General features: G+C 34.5%; 1 long non-coding RNA gene across 1 annotated transcript in view; it reads right to left on the bottom strand.

Moving 5' to 3' along the window:
- Positions 1 to 17,696, bottom strand: part of LOC116665017 — a 471,111-nt gene that overhangs the window by 267,070 nt on the left and 186,345 nt on the right. Inside the window, exons 4-5 of the long non-coding RNA XR_004321597.1 lie at positions 3,266 to 3,348; positions 1,536 to 1,654 (exon numbers count right to left, since the gene is read on the bottom strand). This is a non-coding gene — a long non-coding RNA (uncharacterized LOC116665017). The remainder of the gene's footprint in view (positions 1 to 1,535; positions 1,655 to 3,265; positions 3,349 to 17,696) is intronic.

The raw sequence follows: 17,696 nt of genomic DNA, 5'->3' as shown, positions 1-17,696 counted from the left end.
GATATAAATTTTAAATTGGCTCAAATAATGAATTACCTAGAATGCCAGGTTTAAATGACCTATTTTTCTACAATTATTAAAATATTTTAAAAATTCTTTGTATTACTGATTTGATCGATTATTATAATAAGGCACATATGTATCTATCATGATATATTTGAAAGCATAATGGCTGAAAACTTCCCTAATCTGGAAAAGGAAATGGTCACTCAAGTCCAAGGAGCACAGAGAGTCCCATTCAGGATAAACCCAAAGAGGAACACACCACAGTATATTGTAATTAAAATGACAGTAACTGTAATTTTACTAAAAGTATTAGGGCATGCAACTGCTAGAATCAAATTTTTGAAGTAAGACAGAATAATACATTTAGAAATAAGAGCTTAAGCCATAGTTAGGCTGAAGTTGTAGAGCAAAGAAGAGTACTTTTATAAGACCAAAACAAATTTCATTATTTATATAACATGCAAATATTACATATATCTGACTCACATTCACTAAGTGTGAATGTCTTTAAGGTTAGTAGGAATAATCACTTCACTTTTCCAGGGTTGTCACAAGCCATATGGCAGTTAAGTACAGAAGAGAAAACAAAGGCACAAAGGGTATTTTTAGTCAGTCTGTTACTTCCAGTCATATTAAGGATACATTTGCATTGCCACTTATGACTGGGTTGACTGTCACATAATTAATAGTTGGTATTAAAAATGTTCAGCTTCTTATATTGCTGAAGTGCAGGCCCCGTCTTAAAATACAGATGGAAGACAATAAAATAATATAAATAATTTATTTTGTCCATGTATTGGTGTGGTAATTGTTGGCAGTTTATTCTGTCATCATGGTTTATTCATTTTATGTAATTGAAAAATTTTCTTCAGGGTACCATGTATTTAATTTTTATTCAACCATAAACTGAAGCAGTCAGGAGCAGCAGCTGTTTTACTAAGTAGGGAGAAGTTTTCTGGGGTTTTTAATGTTTTTTTCTTCTTGTTTTAGCCTATTAGAAGTTCTAATCTTAGGTATGTCCAAATCTTATCTTTGCAGGTAACATGGAAAGAGAAGCAATCATAATAACAATTCAGATTTTTATTTCCACTTTTGGTAAAATAATCTTAGGAAGCAGCTCTCACTTCACTTCACTACTAAAACAAAAACACTACACAAACTCTAATGACATTCCATAACCAACTCAATAATATTTATAATTTCTAACGTGACAATTCAGATATTTTATAACTTGTTTCCCAACCAACCTATTCATTCTTAGATCCTGTAATTTTACCTCAGTTTCTCTGGAGTCTGGTTGAAATAAAATACAGAAAAAAATTGCTTACCTAAACTCACATGACTTGCTAGATCAGGCAACACACTACATAAATTCTGTAAATCTTAATGACGGATACCAGTTTTACTTACCATGAATCAGTTGTCTTTGTTCTCAAACTTGTCTGTCATTTTTACTTACGAGTATGAAATTGAAAGATATGTAGTATATGTGCTTTGTTGTTGAGAAGAGCAATATGAAAAAGACTTACCTCTGAGAGCCAGTTCATACATGGGCTTTCAATCCAAATTTGTACCATCTGTGAATTCTCAAGCCTTCAGAGTATTAATATACTTCAATACGGCCCCTGGTTGGATGTGCCCAAAATACCTGGCAAAAAAAGCAAAGCAAATCCGCTCTGAAGAAAATCACCCTAATCCCAGGCTACAAGGAATTTCACCAAATAATTTTCTAATAAAGTTGAGTAAATGGTCAAACCCCTTTAGCACCAAGAAAATGAGTCACCATAAGCAAGAACTAGCGACCCTTTCACCAAGGCAACAGAATTAGACCTACAGAGACCACAAACCCTTGAAGGACATTTGGTCCTGTCCAAAACATCCATAAGATAATTGGCCCACCCCAAAATGTCCTTGATATTTGCCAGACCATTTGGTCCTGTCCAAAATGCCCATAAAGCATTTGGTCCATGTCAAAAGATCCTTGATATTTGATCCTGTCCAAAACCATTTGGCATGGACCAAATATGCTCATGAAAATTTTGTGTAGGACCAAATTTCAAGGACCTTATGGCATGGCCAAATGTCTGCTAACCAACGAAGACAAGTATTTTTTAAACCCGTGCTTACTACTACTTAGGGAAATATAACTCAAACTTGAAAGCATGAACAGAAAACAAGAAACTATAAAAACTTTATTGAGCAGATTTGCAAATTAACCAAATGAAATGTTTTAATGTAAAATATGATTTAAATTAAAAACCCAATGAGGGACAAATGAGAATATATGTATATGCATGTCCCAGTGAACTGCAGTTTCAATTTTTACACATCAAAAGGTGTGAGAGAGAAGAAAAAGGCCAGGGCACACATTACTTAAAAGCTTCAAAATGATACCTCTTATAAAGTGGAATCTAATCATAAATACCCCTCACCCCCGATCCAACAACTGAAAGGAAGATCATCTGTCTTAAAATTACCTGTGTTGAATAAGGTGTGTGTGAGGGGTTCTACCATGGCAGTTCATAACAACAAGCTGATACTTCCATGAATCTGTAGCCAAATTCATAATAAACAATAACTTACTGCATCACTTTATATGCGAACTTTTCTCCCTCTCCAATCAAACAGGAAATCTCTGCTCTAAAATGAATTTCCCATCCATTCCTGAAGTATACCATTCTCATCACTATCAGTTAAACAAACATTGTTAATGTTGTAAGAAATACCAATAGTCCTAGAACAGTGTTTATTGGGAGAAAATTCAGGGAGGTAGGAGCAGGTGCATTGTTTTGTATTGCCTATTAATATTTCTTTTGAAGTACAGTCAGTTTGAAATGTATCAGTTTCTGGGGTACAGCACAAGACTTCAGTCATATAGGAGCATACACACATTCAGTCTCACATTCTTCTTCACCATAGATTACTACAAGATGTGTTGCTTACTGCTTTCTATGGCAGTATATGATGATTCAGCCAGGCTGAGTGTCAGAGTCATATAATTTACAATATGAGGGAAGAATCAGCTCCTTCCCTGATGTGATCAGGAGTGAGAGAGAAATCCTCTTATGACAATTCAAGACTTCCATAACTATTCTGCCAACGAATCATTCGTGGCTGGGGTAACAATCCCTTCTCTGGCTTGATCAAAGTCTTCAGCCCAAGCTTCATGACTATGGCTATACGGTACGACTTATGAGTGGTTTCTAGGACTGAGCTGATCCCTCAATATTTTACTCAGTTGACTGCCTTATATACTTACTTGTATATTTTCCATGGCATGTTTCCAACTCACAAAAGATTCTTCACTTTATGAGGTCATCTCTATCCCTTTGGGAGGTCATCCTGTAAGACATCAATATTGGGCAAATTAGCACTTACCCTCACTATTCATATAATTTTGTCAAAGCTGAACTTGTATGCAGAACATCTCACCCACTGTTTCTAATTCATCTAAATCCTATACAGGATAAAGCCTGTCTACTTTATTAAACCTTCCAAAACCTTTCATTATACCCAACTAGACACCTAAGGCAGTGGTTCCCAGTGATGGAATCCTGGTGCCCTTGTGTACAGAGAATCATGGGAGGGATAAGAGAGAGATGAGTTACAGGTGGCTTTCTGGAATTTCTATACACTTTATGCATGATGTAATCTGGTGAAAAAAAAAAAAAAGCCATCATCCTAGATAAACGCATATACGAGAATATCTTCTTTCAATGGCCTGACAGAAAAAGAATGCAGTCTTCTATCAACACTATGATATTTTTGCCTGAATTATTTATTTTGGTTCTTAGCTCATGCCACCTTGAGTTGAACAATTTTAATATATTTATTATTTTGAATCTGCTAAATCATATTCTTTGAGGATAAATTATATTTCGGTCCTCCCAAAAAACTAGCAAATCACTAGGTTCCCTCAATACATTTTTATTGAGAAACTCAGTAAGTTTCAAAGTACAACATGTAACTTGCAAAGATGGGACTACTGTTTATGAATAACCCATCCTTTCAGTGAATGTCATTTACCAGTAATTAGTGGTACAGTATATTGGCTGATTTTTTTTTCTTTTATCAAGTTGATAGCTCAAGTTAAGATTTAATGTCTACAATAGACGAATATATGAATATTTGAGATTTTACTTATACAAAAGTTGACTAAAAACATGTTTATCTATTTATATCTATCAAATAATTGACTGATTGACCCTAGGTAATTGACCAAATGTCTCTGAGTATCAACTTCTTCATTTAGAGTGATTATAAAGACCAAATTCAAGCACTCTGTGTGTCATAAAGTTATTTTGTGACTGTGTCTTACTGTTAGTGCAGTAGTACTAACACATGTCTTCAGCAAAGGTCATGCTGATGTGAATTGGAATGACTGGGCTTCAACAGAAATTCTGGGGAAATACATGACTAAAACTTTAGAGAACGATGAGTAGCAATATTCTGGAGGGGTCTAGCCATACCTTGCCTCACTTGCTGTAAATAATTTACAACCCCTGAGTTAGGATTGGCCCAGATATTCAAGAAGTATGTTGATTATGCCATGGTTTTCTTTTACTTTCAATGAAAAGCTTCTTAAACCTTGGAGAGATCAACAACTGTGGCTCAAATATATTAGCCTTTAGTCTTCATGTAATTTTGAGTTTTACGTGTAGCATCTTAATATACTGTTCGGATTACATCCTCTTCCCTAGGTTCTACTTTCACTTTCTGCAATTAATTTATATTACATAATTATATTGCTAACTCATTCTAAGGGTCACCTACCTTTAACCCCAAAGTACTTTAGTAGCTAGTCTATTGCAGAACATTGAGTTGTATTACTAATTGGTAGTGAGCTTTTCATTTCTTTGGTTTGATTCTCAACATACTACATTCTTTTTAAAAACATAATTACATACATTTCTCTTTTAGATTCTTAGTTGGTTCATTTTCTTCTGCAGCCTAATATTATGATTCTCTGTATTTATTTAACTCTCTTCTAAGCATCATATAATTATGAAATGAAATTGCCAGCCCTTAATGTTATCAGCAAAATCCATTAAATAATTTCTTTAGCCTGAATTGCCCCTTTCTCATTAAAGCAGCCTACTGTTTCCAATGATTCTTTTCCAGCTTAGATAATATTGTTAAAAATACAAGTAATTATACATGAAATACTCACTTAAAATCTGATTGTGCCTATGATGTGCCAAACACTGAAACTCTCTATCTATGGGAATATCAGTTCAGTTTGATTCAACTTAACACACATTTATTTGATGCCAGATATATGTCAAAGCACTATTCCAGGTTGTGGGGATGTAGGAATAAACAGTACACAGTGATCTTTCTCAAAGAACTCACCATATAACAGAAAAAAACCTGACATAACATGATAAGCACTATGAGAGAGGTGGAGGACACATCATTAGCACACACACAAAAAGAGTCAATCAAGTTGACCCTGAGGGAACGTTGGGTGGCAGGTGCCTTTATAGACAGTATAGAGATGGTCATTATCTTTGGCTTCCAAGTATAAATGGTTGCTCTCTATGTTGTCACCTAGTTGTCCTAACTTAACCTACATCCTAGGGAGGCATCAGTGGGCACTAACTGAACAAAGATCTATTGTAAAACAGCATTTTTCCTGGCTGGGGAAAAAGATGATGACAGTACGGTCAGCAGAAAACCCTGGTTTTACTACTGCTTTTTAAGCATGGCTTCTGGTCCAGTTTCTTACAGCTCTCTGCTTTTCCCCTGAGCTTCCTTTGTGGGGGATGAAATATATTCTCTCCTAGCCACAGATGACTCACTCCACATTACTTGTAAGATCTGGAGCACTTTCTCAGCCTTGGCTGCACAACTACAATTACTTTGGGAATATATATTTTTTTGAAAAACATGGATGCCCAGTTGTTATTGGTAGATGATCTGATTCAAATGCTCAGAGATAGATCCAGGCACAGGAATTTTTTTTAAGCTCTTTGGTTGACTACACTGTGCAGCCAGGATTGAGAATCACTGTGCCAGAAAACCCCAAATATGTGGTAGGCATTAGAGGTTGCCCTGGACTTGCTGAAATTACTAGTAAATGGACAGGGAGATTGAGCTTCTGATTTCTGCAGATGGGCTGGGGTACTGATAACTTCAATTCAACCTGGCAAGAACACATGGTGATACTCTTCACACTGCTATTTTATGAATGAGCAGTGATGTACTTAGTAACCAGATCCCTGGGAGGGAAAAAAATCTCATTTATAGATTTGATTATCTCCATGACGTAAATAGAACTACCACGGTTATTTTCAGGTATCCATCTGATCACTAAACACAAAGTTGGGAAGAGAGGCATAGAAAGTAGCACATCACTATATAATATTTCCAAAATACAGATACAACTATTACTTCAAGAGCATAGAAAATAGCAAAACATATTTTTAAAAGTAATTAATTTTGAGCATCTATTTTCTTTTTAATATAATTTATTTAATTATAAATTTCTAATTTTGAATAATGGCTATGTTCAACAACTGACTCACATAAATCTTAAAAATGTCCATGGGCCATTATGACATTCTATGGACAGGCTTCAGTACACCACTGTATAAGCCAATTTACTTGTGAGCAGCACCAGTATTCAAAATTCTTAACAACTAGTTCTGCCTAGGCACCAGCCAATCAGAATGGATGTGAGCCAGGATGCCACAAGGCTTTACAAGTGTCTACAAGGCTTTAAGACATAGACATAGGACAGATCCTATTTATTCATCATTCACCTTTATATCCTTTAAAGTTCCTTGCACACTGCCTTGAGCATAATGGGTGATCTCAAGTAGTTTGGAAAGACTAAATGGCTAAAAGAGTGAATGAATGAATAGATTATATATTAGAGAAGGTGATTCCATAGTAGTCTCTATTACTAAGGACTCATATTTTGACAAACCCCTTATTTCTTTTTATAAAAAGAGCTTGTGATTGGCTGGGGATTTTCGTGGTGAAAAAGTAAACAGCATTTTATCTATTCGTTTCCCTTAACAATCTTCTTTCTACAGGTGGAGGTTTTCCATTGAAATAGATTCCACCCCAACTTTTATGCTCCAGCAAATTGAAGTCCTGCCATTCTCACATACGCCTAGCCCTCTCATGCTCCATCCAACTTGTTTGTTTCTTCTTTGTACACACTTTTCTTGGCTTTTCCTTTTGCCTTGTGCCCTCAGTTATTTGGGAATCATCCACCTCTCTCAAGGCTCAGAAAACCTTTTTCTACTCATCTCTACACCTGCTGTGAGACTGGTTACCGTCTCTCCTGTGCTTCCACTGTGATTGCTACATAATGCTAACGTAATATCTAACACTTTCTATGAGCTCAATTGTTTACGTATCTGCATTTACTGACATTCCCTTTCCTATCTTTGGGGAGAATGGGAGCCCCTTGAAGGCAACATTGTCTTTGACATCCCCTTGCTGCCCCCTCTTCTGAATCCCGTGAGACTTTTTACTGGCTATTGTACATTTGCAAACCCCTTTAACCCCTTTCTAGAGCTAAGGCTCTTTGAAAGCAGAGGAAGTATATACTCTATCATTATTTCTATATAATAAAGATGTGGTGGACTTTGGAGCCAGACTCCTCAGAATTAAGGTCCCATTATTAACTATATATGTGATTTAAACTAATTATTTCCTTCTGCTTCGGTTTCCTTATCTAAAAAAAAAAAAGTTGTTAAAAACATACTGATCTTACAGAGTGTTAAGAGGACAGAATGATTCAATTCATAAAAATTTACTTAGAACAATTTATTGTAAGCACACAATAAATACTAGCTATTATTCTTACAGTACACACCTGATAGATAATCGTCAAATGAATGAAGAATAGAACATACAATAGAGTTAATTTCACTACTGCCCTACTTATTATAACACCCTATTTCCCAGAAAGGATGAATAACTTACAATATATATTTACTATTTTAATACTATACAATAATTGAAGTTAATATTCTCTTTTATATTACTTGAAGAAAGCGTTGATTTTAAGAATATCTTTTTATCTTCTTTCTGAACTTAACTTCAGGGGTTTTTCAATCTTTTTATCCCATTAGCATCCTTCTAAACTAGACTGCTTAAAAATTCATGCTCAAGGGGTCACCTTTTCTTCTGTCATATCACTTGCCTTCTAAGATGGATCTCACCCTGCCCTGAGGTGGAAAATCGTTAGCTTTGATGTAGCCTGAGACCAAAAAAGATGTGTCATTTTCCTTTAAAGAGATAAACTGAAATGTAAAAGGTAATCATAAGCAAAGTACAATCTTTTTAATCTTGATCTAAGCAGAATTTGATTTCTGAAAGCACAGGAAACACTATTCAGCCAAGACCTGGGAGAACAGGAGTTATGAAGTCCCAGAATATAGCACCTGGTCTAGGAAAATAGACTATATGGATTATTTTTACTCTAAAAATATGCTTTAAATGGTTGAATTAAGATTAACCAGGTCCTTAGTTTGAATTTACCATTATAAACATGCTTAATTTATCTTTTAAAATTTCTTTCTGAGCATCCTTACTCTTATTAATCCATTTTTTGTTCTATTGGTTACAAAAATTTCCTAAGAAACTATTGATTTTTAGTGGCACAGACTTATTTTATTAATTGAAGGTCTATTTTTTTTTCCTTTGAAGTCATACAAATACTTGCACTGATAAACTGGAAAACACTGCCATTGGGGGAATATAATTTGCCCATAACTCATTAGTAGAAAAAAAGTCACTTTAAGAAATCTCATTAAATCCAATACCAAGTTTCATTTTTGTAATTAATATTTCCTAAAATCAGAATCATTACAAAACATGTGAAATGAAACAAATTACTGAAGATGAAGATAAATTACCTTCTTGTACTAAAATAATATATCTTAGAAGTTAAGAATTTAGAAGGATTCTTTCTTACTGCAACTGTGTTGCTCTCCTACCTGTCCAACCAGTAAGTCTCCTAACTGTCTACTAATAAATCTAGTAAATCTAACTAGAAACATCAACAATTAAATTTTGAGGTAAATTGAGTAGTTTAGGGTCACTTTCCAGGCATTAAAACAGAGACTGTCTTTCTGATTCCAAGGGCGAAAATTCTTTATATGTTATGACAGCTTCTAATTCCTAGAAACTCTTATTACTTAGGAAAATAGTCAAAGATGTATTACTTTCTGTGGGTCCAGATTGAACAAGACATGATACAAGAGCTTTTTCAGATAATCAACAGAAAATACATTAGAGAAAATATATAAGGTAGAAATCTACATTCTTGTCATCAAAGCTAATTGACAACTGAGGAATACTTTTTCTTCTTTTGCTTCTTTTCTGTTAGCTAAATAATTACTCTTGGTAATAATTACTATATAAAAATTATGATAGGAAAACAAAGAAATAAAAGCAACCCTAGAATTTCTTCCTTCCTCCATTATCCTTCCTTCCTTTTTCTCTTTTTAAACTGAATTGCTCTGAATTCCTTTTGTGCTTTGCTATAGCCCAGATTAAAGATACGCCAATTTCTTACTTTACCGCTAATCTTGAGTTGGGATAAATAATGTAAGTATTTTTATTTCCTTTTTTCTTGTACTCTATTTTCTTATATTTTCTCTTAGATGCTTTATTCCTGTCTTCCCTCCAAACAATTTAAGGCAAAGCTCTGCACATGCTACAATACTGAGTATTTGTCAATAAGATGCAGTATTCCTGAGGGAGCCTACCTGTCTGACACTTCTTTCTTCTCAGTCCTTACATCTATATTGCTGACTTTTGCAGTATTTTATTTCATTTCTTTCTCTTTCCCTTCACCAGTATCCTGGTAAGGAACTTAGCGGCAAGATCATTATTCACACTTAAAAGAGAGAAAATTGAGGCTTAAAGACTTGTCCAAGGTCACACAGGCAAGCCCTGAGAGACCCTGGAGAGTTGTAGCAAATATTTGCTAGAAAAAACTTGGTTTCAGAGCACACTGCATCATTAAGAGGTAAATGCACTTCCTTTGAATGTGGAAAGCAAAGAGACTTGTTAGAAAACATGCAATTTTACAAATGAGCCAGGAATATGCTTTGCCCAAAGAGACACCTGGAATTAATTGCTACTCTCTTAAGAGATCAATGGGACACATGTCAGGGGATTGGAATGTGTGGCAGAGTTACCAAGGCAGAAGACTTTTATGTTGGCAAAAGCACTGCCTCCCAGTTAGATTTTTTAATTGCCTAAACATTAGCAGCAAGCTGTCACCCTGTTGATGAAAGCTGTTACTTGGTGTCTGGATGTTCAGCGTTCCTGCCTTCAGTGAACTTAAAATAAATTAAAGGTTTGAAAATATGAGGGAGAAACTTACCTCTTAGCTAAACTTAGATCAAAGCCTTCCTGTCTGAAAAGTGACTCTAACCAGGAGTTTTCTCTTTCTCTTTCATCTCCTTCCTTCCTTTCTTTATTCCTTCTTACCTTCCTTCCTCTCTTTTTTTTTTCAGCCAACAGATAATTCTTGTAATTGACTTAACAAATGTCTCATGAACACTTAAAAAGAGCAGTTTTATACCATATGATATCATTTATATGTGGAATCTAAAAAAAAAGACACAAATGAATTTATTTAAAAAACAGAAACAGACTCACAGACATAGAAAACAAGCTTATGGTTACTGGGGAGAAAGGGGATGGGAAGGGATAAATTGGGAGTTTGAGATTTGCAGATACTAAGTACTTCATATAAAACAGATAAACGACAAGTTTATACTGTATAGCACAGGGAAATATATTCAGTATCTTGTAGTAGCATTTAATGAAAAAGAATGTGAAACCAGATATATGTATGTATATGTATGACTGAAGCATTATGCTTTACACCAGAAATGGACATAACATTGTAAACTGACAGTACTTCAACTAAAAAAAAATTTAAAAAGAGCAATGTTAGTTATTGTTACTAACAAACTTTGAATGCCCAGAGCTATGGTATATTATTAGCATCCATGAGAATTAGAAAACAATCTCAGATCCTTCCCTTGAGGGGGTTATAAGCTAGTGTGAGACAGAAGACGTGGATACAACTGACCATACCACAGTTTGAACTGCAATAACTTGTACTATAGAAAGATACAAACTAATTGTCACTGGAGTTCACAGAGAAGGAGACTGATTCCAGTTGGGGATAGCACAGTAAGGCAAAGCTCCAAGAATTAATACCGGAAGATATGCCAACTCTCTCCATTCTTCTCTTTGGCTTGATCAGAATTTATGTCAAACTGTACAACTATTTGGGGGAGTTCCTTTAAGCAATATAGTAGTTACTGAATAACCAGACCGAATCAAAGTCAGTTTTAGATACTAACTCAACTTCCATTCTGCCTCAGTCTGTCATTTGAAGGCTTTCTTTCTTTCTGTTTTTTTTTTTTTTTCCAGAGGAAAGAAATGCTTTAACCTCAAAAATCTGCCTCTGTTCAATCCTGTAATCTTAATGGTATGCTTCTTCATGGATCATGATAGATTTCTCTTTCCTGTGCTTTCCCTACATGAAATACAACATGAAAATAAATTATGCCAGTCAAAACAACCACATTTGATGTGTGATTGTTGGGTAGGAATTTTTGCAAGCATAGCTGGGGGAAGAAAAACAAAACAGGCTAATTAATGTGCTATAGTAAAGATGAAACTCTACTACAGTCATTGCCAGAGCTGTCTCATCACACACCTCCAGACAATAGAGAATACAAGATACTCTTGAAGCTGAGAGAGGTAGAGACCCCAGCTGTACCCATTCCAGTTGAGACAAGTATACGTGATAAAATAATGAGATATCGTGATGGCTGTTTTGATGGTGCTTGATTACCATATCTTCAGTTAATACAATACTATAAAGAATAATTTAGCCACATTTGATGATAGGTTTGAATTTCATATTGACATTTTGTGGAAGGAAATAGTGTATCTCATTTAATTTCATGACTGCTTGAGTAGCAATATGAGTGAAAGACTAGCTAATTCACACACTTCAGTACAAGTTGAAGCCACCAATCCTCAAAAATGTCTTGATAATTGGAAAATAACTACTCTGAAGAATTCTTGAGGGTGTATTTTTAAATCTAAGATTGTATGTCAACTATTGATACATATATTCTACATAAAGTTTGTAGGCACCTATTTCCATTAGCTGATTTCTATTTATTCCTATTTTTGCTGATTGTGTTTTTTACACTCCCTCAGGCCTTTTTCATCATCTATGAATGGATATACTATCTCTTTATCTATTCATTTGTTCATTCAATAATTATTCATTGAGAGCCAGAATGTACCAGGCAATGTTCTAGACACTTGGCAACATGGCAATGAAGACATAAAAGATCTTTCCCCTCATAAACTATATGCTACAGTATATTCAAATAACATACAAGCAGAAAATGGATAACCCAATGTCAATAAGTGTTATGAAGGAAATAAAGCAGTGTGCTGTTGCAGTGGTCTCAGGTAAGCCACACATTGGGTGGCAACATGGAGAAGGGACTCACTAAACAGTTAATATGGATTTGAGACCTACAGTGTAAGAAGAAACCTTGTTCTATAAAGTGCTGGAGAGAACTCCTGGAGAGTGTTCAAGTTAAAGATATAGCAAGTGTCAAATTCTGAACGCAAAAATGAGTTTGGTTACTCAAGGAACTTTCCCCAAAACAGTGTGGGTGAAACATAGTAAGAAGGAAATTAGGCAGAAACCATGTCATGAAGAGACTGGGAGAGCAGGTTAAGAAGTCTGGATGTTTCTTCTTGCAATGAGAAGCCACCAGAGTGAGATCATGTACTATACATGTTTAACCTTCTGGCTTTTGTGTAGAGGCAACTGGGGACAAGTGTGCAGTAGAAGGAGCAAACTTGTTAGGAAGCTATTATGGTCATACAGATCAGAGATGATCCATTCTAATAAAAGAAATAGAGAGAAGTGGATTAAGTGAGATAGAAACTTTGCCAGTAGGCAAATAAGACTTGCTATTATATATTACATATTATGTATTATATATTATATATTGGTAGAATTAAGTTATAGACTCAGAAATGAAGTTCTATGTCAGATGTATTGTTTTGATATCAACCAGATAATCAAGTGGCAATTTCAAGTAGGTAGTCAATTACATGGAGTCTAAAAATCAAAGAATCTGGAAATGTATTTAAAGCTATGAAACTGCAGGTAAGAGCAAACAGCTAGGGAAGCTATAGAGTTCTAGAAGAGAAGTGGAATAAACCCTGGGTCAGGGAATAGATTCAATGAGCAACAAATAAAATAAAATACAAAATAAAATAAGAAATAAGAATGGAGTCGGTCTATACTGGCAGTAAGTATCTGTTAAATATGAAGTTAAATACTCACGTTCACTAATACACTTCCCTCTGTATCCACATGAGATTGGTTCCAGGACCCTCTCGGATACCAAAATCCTGGATGTTCAAGTCCCTTAAATTAAATGATGCAATACAGTTGACACTTTATAACAATGGGTTCTGAATCTGGGGATTCAACCAATTCAGTCAGAGGTTGGTTGAATCTGTAGATGCAGAGCCACAGAGAGGGAGGACCAATTGAACTCAAATTCATCAGAATAATATCATAGTCCCACTGTATGCATCAGTAAAATGAGGCTTATAGAGATTTGCTACTTGCCAGTAACTGACAATTAAAATTCAAACCCTGTACTTCAAAGTTCATTCCTTTGGAATCCCATGCTCCATGCATTGAGGATCTTATAGATCACTTGAAAGGTCAACCTGCACAAGAAAGTTAAATAAGATTTCAAGATAGTACATGATTAACTGCATTAGGAATGAGAGAGTACATCAGGCAATGAGTCAGGGTTGACAGCTAGGCAGACACAGATTTGATAATAGGTTTGCTATTTAACAGCTTTAAGACATCAGGCAAATCACACATTCCTTCTGAATCTCAGATGTTTTATTTTTATGTATAAAGTAATATGTACTTTGCAAACTTGTTTTGAGGAGATAAAAAGATAGATGTGAGCACCTGGCAGAAAACAATAAATACTCCTTTGCCTCTCTCATTCTGCAATCAAGAGTATTAGTGCTAATTAAATCCCCTAGTTTTCTGTGTGCAGTGGGTGAGGGCAATTAACTTCAACAGTGCTTAATATAATCTTATTTTTACTAAATGGGTTGTGGAGATTCAATAGCTACCTCTGCATAAAGTGAAAAGTTGGAGTTTCAGGTGAAGAACTGTGTTTCATTCTGTTTGAATAATAATGCTTTTTCTAAGACAAACCTGATGTCCTTTTCCTCTTTTGAAATGAGTTAGGAGAGATACACTTTCAAAAGCTAAATTATCTAAAGGCTTTTAAGATTTATTCAGATTATCCTCATAGTCATTTTTAATATTTATTAACCTAAAATGTCCCTTAAGAAATATTAATCAAAATAGATATTTGCTATTTAAATAATTAGATTGTTTATAATAATTTAAAACAAATATAAAATTATTTAAATAATCAATTTAATATTAAAATTAATAATTCTCTATCACATATTAAAATATTATATATACTTTTTGACTGAATGTATCTACATATTATATTTTGCATGAAAATATGAAATCAACCAGACACTAGGTCCGTGTTTAATTAATAGTACATTCTTAAGTGAAACTATACAATGGAAGGGTATTAGGTTAATGGGTATTCTTAGTTTATTAATTCATTTGTCATTACTTAATTAGCTTTGTTTTTGTTTTGTTTTTGATAATAAGAATTTATCACCCAGTGCCAACTCATATTGAAGTGCAATTATAAAATTTTTTAACTGAATTTTATTTGTAGTTGGATCATTTTAACATATTGAGACCTACATTGTTTTCACAGGTACATGTTAAATAGGCTGGGAAAAGAGTCATTAAAAAAGACCAGAAGTACTACGCTATGTAATAGAGCTACAAACATGAACAAACCATGCCCAAGAAATGAATTCTCAACCTGGTGATATGCCATAGGTGAAAAATCTTCACACATTTTCTCTTTGAATATATAGTAGGCAGTTCTATGAAGACATATCCAACTCGGTAAAGATACCAAAGAAAGGCAATTCCTACTGGGGAAGTGAGTACCGTTTCCAGGAGTTAAAAAACTGCCTGCCTACTCAGAGGAGGAGCAGGGAAGGGGAGGGTGTTGTTACAGGACTAGGCATGGTGGTAATTAGGTGGAGGTAGCATACAGAGCTACTCAAAGGGCTGGGGAGATGGGGAAGCAGCCCACAATCTGCCAAGGTCAATTATACCTGAATTATCTTGGTGTTTCCCTTCCTAGCTGAGTAACAACTATAAAATCCAGTTCTGATGTTGCAGAAGAACAAAGAAACTATGTCATATTTCAAATTTTATTTAGTCTTCTCCCATGTACTACAAAAGTTCATGTTTTATCACATTTCTGATATTGTTTTATTTTGTTTCTTTTTCTTCTGAGAAAGAAGCTCCTGTGCATTTGTGGGTACGTTAGGGGAGGAGGCAGTTACTGTGTATCATAAATTAAAAAGGCAGTTGGGGGGGGGGGACTTGTACCCTCTCCATACTGTCTCCACCCACTTTTGAGCAGGGCAATAGGAGAAAAAAAAAATTGAATCTCTTATCTACTGTTGGTAGTAGCTGAAGGCAGGAGAAAGGGAGTGCAAAAAATTAATAAACAGAAAACTCATATTAAATAGAATTGGATGACCAGAAGGGGAACTTCCATGCCTTGGGGCATAGCAGACCCCAACAGGAAGAAGAAAGATTTCTTTTCCCCAGCAAGGACTCTGCCAATGAAAAATCACTAACTCTTTGTTTACTATTGTCCTCCCAACTTCCTTTTCCTCTCCAGTAAAGTCTCCTCCTTCCCTTGACGTACACGTATTTGCACGTAGCTTGTCATGGTTGCAGATCCTAAATTGTAACTCTCTGCTGCTCCCAAATAAACCCATTTTTGCTGGAGAAATATCTGGCAGTCTATTTGCTTTTGGTCGGCAGAAGCATAGTCTGAGTAGATGAACAGTAGGGAGAAAGAAGGACCCCATATTTGGCCTTTCTTTTTATGCTGGGGTTCTGTGTCTTTCATGAGATTTCAGTGCAAATTGATAACCACAGCCACAACAGCTCTGAAGCATTAGCAACCCCAGTGATCTGAACTGCTTTATTTTTCAAGAAACATGATGTATAATTTTTTACAGTTAGTAATATTATTTAGAATTATATATGTACATAGGTAAGCATATGTATATAAATATGTATGTATTATATAACAATATTCTAATATAAGCTAAATAATGTTATTATATAACATATATCATGTATAGACACATTATGTATACATATACAAATTATGTATATATGTGATATATATAACTAAGAAAAATAAAGCAAGTCAATGAAAAATTAGTCCTTTCATATTTTTGAATTATTATTATTATCAAAGCCTGTTAATAAACATGAATTAGTTAGTAGAATTTAGGCCTGGAAAGCATTTGAAAACGTCCTAAATTCCTTCAGCCTTTAGAGTTTATTATTAGGCTTATGTTTTCTCGAATGAACTATCAGGTCTTCAAAAGATAATAAGTTAATACTCTCATGGCTCATTTGATTGAGATGTTAATAGAGAAAAAATAATAGAAAGTAAAAAAAATTATTTTCTCTATATTTCTAGAAGGAGGAGAAGAATCAAAGAAGTTTTTTGTCGCCTGAACCTAAAAAACATTCTAGCAGATCTATAAAACAATATATTGTTCTTATATTTGGTTTCTTGACCACTTATCGAGATCTTATCTTCAAAAACAATCTGTTTTCTTTGTGTTAACTCCAAGAAAACAGCTTTTGATAATAAAACTCACTTGGCAAATTACTTACAACAGGTGTGTGCATTCCTTATCTTTTCATTTTAATTATTTAGCCATTTCTGGGAGTTCTTTTGGGAGAAAGTAACAATATTGCTTTCTACCTGCAAAGGCATATTCCTGTGTCACTCATTCGCTTATTTCTGAGTTAGCACAAATTAACAGTGTATTTTGCAAGATAAAACTCAATCATGGAAATTCCTGGTAGATTTGCTATCAAGTAAATATGAAGGAAATACACAATAAAACTGTTTAAGAATATTAGTGATGACATAAATATATATAAAATCTTGGGAGAGAACAGGGTATTTTTATTGGGAATAAAAATGTTTTGAAATGTTTTCATCTTAATTGAATTAGTCACCAAATGATTTAGATAATATGTAGAAGCCCAAATTTAACTCCCTTGAATAAGTACTTATGAAATCTGTTTGTTTATGCAACTTGTTTGGTCTCTGAGATAATGTATTTTAGAATATATTATGCTATTATCCATTATTGTCTTTTTATACAACTCTCTTATTTCTGGCTAAGAAGTTGTCTGAATATTAAAAGGAGATTTGCATTCTTTTCCTTAGACTCCTTTCCAAATGTTAAGAATTCTCCAACGTTTCAATGATTTTTTTCCTTGCTGATGGATATTCTGTTTTAGAACATCAGACTATTCTCAACAAATATACAGAAAGAAGAGAGAAATCTTGCTTCCTGAACTCTTACTCCAGAGCCCCATAGCAGGGCGCAATAGCATAGTCAGTACATCCAATCAAGAGAACCATCTGAAGACAAAGGGAGTTATATACCTGAATTATCAGGATGTCCTCAGC

The sequence above is a fragment of the Camelus ferus genome, chromosome 1 (assembly GCF_009834535.1).
Source record: "Camelus ferus isolate YT-003-E chromosome 1, BCGSAC_Cfer_1.0, whole genome shotgun sequence".
Classification (NCBI taxonomy): Eukaryota; Metazoa; Chordata; class Mammalia; order Artiodactyla; family Camelidae; genus Camelus; species Camelus ferus.
This window is presented reverse-complemented; position numbering and strand designations above follow the sequence as displayed.